Here is a 4994-nt window from a genome sequence, read left to right on the forward strand (position 1 = left end):
GGGTGCCGTGGTCTGGCACCGGCCGGGCATCCCGCTTCTCTCTGAATTTCAGCTGAAGAAAACACCTCAGCCCGCTGGGAAGCAACGCTCTTCAGCTGAAAGGATTTTCCGCCAAGGTGTATTTTTATTTTTCATCTCCAGCAAGGCGATGTTTACAGTGAAAACGACTCCAGAGTGCCCCGGAATGAGTTAAAATTGCACCTAGACCACATCTGTGAGTCCCGCGTCTGCAAGCGTCCCGAGTGCCGAAGCTGAAGTGTTTCTTGGGGAGAAGGAACTTGCTCCCCGTTTGTGCGCCGAGGGGGCTGTGTGCGGTTTGGGGGGGCTGGTTTGGGGCAGGGGCCGGCAGCCCTCCCGTCTGTGGGTGCGTAAATGTTTATTTAAGAATTGCATGTCCAGCTGCAAAGAGAAAATTTCTTGGAGGCTGTCCATATTCTTGGGCAGATGTTGTGCTGGAAATTATAGTTCAGTTATAATTCAGTTCTCTGTGTTACAATTCAATTAAGATGCTGGTAGAAATAGAGAGAAGCAACGCAAAATCTTGTTTCTGAACAACAGCACAAAACCAATTTTTGCCTTACTTTGCTGTTTATTTTTAGGATTTTAAGGCTTTCCAAATGCGCTAGGTTTTGTTTGCATAAGTTACATAGATCTGGAGGGATGGTCCTTCTAATTAGTTGATTCTTATTTCACAATTGAGTTACTGAACGTAAAAATAATCCCTGTCGGATCTCGGGGGGAGGAGAATACGGCCGTATGTTGATGGGAGACGCAGCGGGGCTCTGACCTGGCTGCTGTCGCCCTTCATCGCTGTGGCGATGCTGTGGAGCGCGGTTCCTTTCACAATTAGCTGACTCGGCTGCCGCTGCCCTGGGAGCTGCTCCCTTCGATGCCCCAGCCCTGGAAAGGTTGTTTTGTGGAGGTACAATCGTAGTTTTGTGGGGTTGTTTTTTTTTTTCTTTGTAATGGCTGGCACAACCATATTTTGAATTAATTGAGGCTTTTCCTGCAATGTTGGGGGGGTTGTTAATGGGGATGTCCTGCTTGCGGTGTGTGTTGGGTGTCGATGCTGCTAATGCACTTGATATTTATTTTTTTACACCACGGTGCCAACCCCTGGCATCTTCAGTTACGTTTCCATGACAATTTTGGGCATTGGGTGTGATTGAAAAGGCAGTGGGGTCCTTTGCGTATCTCTGCTGACATGGCCCTAATAAAGAAGGCGAGGATTTTCTAGGATTCCCATGAACAAACGTAATCTGCTACAGAAGGTAAATATCAGGATAAACATAGCGCTCCTTACCTTTAAAACTCAGTTAGAGCTTTGTGAAACAGGGAATGATGATTTTTTCCCTAACGTAAATGCCCTAAGTATTTCCTGCATCAGTTTACATCAGAAGAACAGGAATTGCCTGTGTTTTCAACTGATCTCACAATTGCAATTTAAACCAAATTGTTATCGGAAGCAAAGCATTTGACGGGAAGGCAGCAGTCTCTCTCTCGGGCGCTCCTGGCCCAGGCGAGGGGAGGAAGGACACTTCTCAGCCTGTTTCAACACACCGTATGTTCCCAAAGCGTAAAAATGCTTTAGACAATGATACTCCAAATCTACAGCTTCTGTCTCCAGTAACGCGCTGCCAACTGCCCGTGTGCTCCGCATGAGCGGACGCGGTATTTTCACTTGACAGCATTTGATTTTCGGAAAGCGGTAAAACATACCTATTCTGACGCCCCATTTACTGCTTGTTGAGCAAATATTGGAATTGATGGGAGGTAGGCTGGTAGGTACGTGGCTTCTCTAGTAGGCAACCGCGTTTACAAATTCATTCGTTAGCGATCAAAGTGTTGCTGTGCCGGAGTAGCTTGCAGGCTTCCAGCCACGGGATGTTGGGATGCTCCGTGTGCTTTGATATGTTGATGGGTGGATGACGATGTCAGGAATGTGGCATGTAACGTGCTGGAATAAAACTGTCTGTACAGAAGCATTGCTGATGGAAGGCAGTGGCTCTGGACTGGGTTTTCACCAGGAATTATTTAGTATCTCAAAGGAACCTTGGATTTTGGTGTCGGTGAGTAAATCTCCGGCTCTTTATCCTCGGGGAAGTTCGTGGAAGTGTTGGTCCACAGCACTTGGCCAGGAGTTTCTCATCAAGCACCTTTCCTTGATGCGTTCTCTAATGAGGGGTGTTTGATGAGAGCCTCTTCATTTGGGGGGACCGTGACAGTACTGGTTCTGCTGCAGAGCAGGTTTTTCTTCAGCCGCTTATTGCCACATTGCATCTGTTTCTTGGAAAAAGCCCGAGAAGTCGGTGCAGCTCAGGGATGCTGTGGGTGGGGAGAGCTCCAGGCTCTCTCCAGGTGTCCCAGCCTGGAATAGAGAGACCGACCGGAGCGGGAGGCAGAGCGGGTGGAGGCGTGCACGGCTCTGCGGATGGGGTGCTGGAGCTGGCCTGTGTTTGTGTACTCCCCTGGGTTAGTGTCTGGACTTGCTCTGCTTGCTGAAGCTGCTTTTACATTCATGGTAATAAGCAGTGATGAATCAGAGGTGTTGCTTTAATAAGGTAGTCTTTGAGGGGCCTGCAGCAGCCCTATGGGTGCAAATCGTTTCCTATTATAAACGTTATTTTGTGTTTTTAAACTCCACTGCAGATCTACTGGCTTCTTCCTAACCGCGGTTCACCCCCGTGCAACTTTTCTGGAGCGTTAAGAAATGGCAGATATTGAGATCGTTCAGACTTGGAGCTGTGTTTCGTTGCTGTCGTGCATCTCTCTGGGGAAGCTCGACACAAAGCTTTGCACCTCGAGTGGAAATTGCACTCTGGGCTCGCTGATCTTTTGCAATGATTGTTCTGCTTTCTTGGTGCTTGGCTTTTGCCATAATCTTGTGTAGATTAAGCAGGCGGCTATATGTAAAGATTTCACCTTATACTTCTCATCTGCTACGCTGTTTTGATCAGTACTGTGGTTCCTTAAGTTGCAAAGAACTGTAGGATGCGGCATAGCAGGGATTTATCTTTGTCCGTTGGATGGATTAGGTAGGAATGTTCATGGCTTGTAGTTAATCCAGATTAATATTATTAGTTTCTTTACGTTCAGTCTGCTGTTTATGCTTGTTTTGTTTTCTGTGAATTTTTGCTTGTGTAATGCCGCTAACATTATGTATTAAAAGCAAATACTTTTAATTTGTCTGTGTAGATGGACGAAATCTCTCTTTTTTTTTAATGAAGCAGTTCCACAGAGAGGAAGATTATGTGGGCTTGGGGTGTGTGTTTCAAGCGCTCGTACTCTTCCAGGGCACGCTCCTCCAGACCCTGCTGCCATTCTGATACAGGCTCTTGAAACAAATTCCCATGCCGACTTGCTTTAGCTGCTGTGCTCAGAGCAAGCATCTACAGCAGTGGTTTATAATTTATAATTTATTAAGTCGCAGAGCGCTTGAGCTCTGGTGCTTTTGGAGGGGACCGAGTATTTTGTATCTCCCTGATCCTGATGCAGAGCCTGGAAGACGTAAGAAGAAGAGCAGCTCTGGGGAACGTTACTGCTCGCAGCGTGTTTCTGGCGGTGGGAGAGCTGCGTGGCTGGCCGGTCGCGTGCCGTGGCCATGGCCATCACATTGTGCGTTTCCCTCCCACGCCTGTATTTTTGGAGAGCGATCCCTTCCGTCTGTTGGCGAGGGTGAGTGCCATGGGATGTCAGCTGGGCTTTCTGGCAGGTTCACACCATGAAATAACGTCCTCCATGGCCACCCGAGGAACCCTACAGCCCGGACTCGCTCTGCTCGAACTGAGGTCCTTCTTGCAGGGGTCAGGTCAGCCTGAGTTGTAACCACAGCAAAATACACCGTGGATGGAGCCCTGCGGATGGAGGGGAGCAGCAGGAGAAGATTTGGGCTAGTTAGCTGTTTCTATGAAAAACACAATTCCTTTGAACCCGCGCGTCACCAGTTGTAGGCTGATTATTTCCCCCCCTTCCCCGCCCCATGTAATGCGTGTGTGTGAGAGAGATAATTAAAAGCTTTTAGTTAAATAAATAACTAAGCCGCTCACGCGGCTTTATAGCAGAATTGCAGAGTCAAACACTTGGAGGTAGAAGATGGCGTGTGCGGCTGCTGGCCCCGCAGCGTCTCCTCCACCGTTTTGTGCAAGCGCAGACCAGCGTGGTCTCAGCGCGTGATTGCATGTGGGCTTCTCCCCCCACGGGGCTTGCGTATCACTAAATACAAGAGAAAGCCGCCCGCTAAGTGGGAACAGTCCCGTCCCATTGTGTACAGAGCCCTGGGCTGTATTTATGTCCCACTATTCAAACTCTGCTCCGAAGACAGGATTAATAATTCTCGCCCGGGTTCATCTGCGATGCCTGTGTGCAAATGCGTCAAAAGCGTGAACTGGTCTTTGCAATTCGCTTGTGAGATGATGCTGGATGCTTCGGGACAGGTAATGGTATAAACCTTGAAGGGCGGTTTGGTTTTATGCCTTAGACGCGGAGCGTGGTGGAACGTTTTATATTCGAGCCCTGGTTTCTGCCTCTGTGAGCTGCCTGCCTCGAGCCAAGCACTCGGAAAATGAGAAACGTGCAGCTGGTGACCATTCCTGGGGAGTTTTAAGAGACGTTTGTCATTGGGCAGGGGCTGGTTCATGGAAGGGTAAAAATCTTTCAGGTCCAGCTTCAGCTGCTGTAGCTAGGAAATGTTTCTCCTCCTCCAGCCCTGCCTTGCTTGCTGCCTTCCAGTTCATGAATCAAATGATAAGAGGGCCCTAAAACCAAATATCCCTGATTTCTCCTTTTAACGTGAGGGCCAGAGGGGAGCAGGGTGCCCCGGGGCTTTACGGGAAGATGCAATTTTTAAGAGGTGCAGAGGCAGCTCAGGGCGGCATTTTGCAGTCTGACAAAAAAAACCCCTTTGAATCCCCGAACAAAAACTGTTAGTCTGTCTTTTAAATCTGGATTCTGCGTGCACGTAGTTTTCTAGTCCTGCTTGCGGCATCATCTTGACG

The sequence above is a fragment of the Fulmarus glacialis genome, unplaced genomic scaffold (genome assembly GCF_000690835.1).
Source record: "Fulmarus glacialis isolate BGI_N327 unplaced genomic scaffold, ASM69083v1 scaffold22577, whole genome shotgun sequence".
In the NCBI taxonomy this organism is placed as follows: domain Eukaryota; kingdom Metazoa; phylum Chordata; class Aves; order Procellariiformes; family Procellariidae; genus Fulmarus; species Fulmarus glacialis.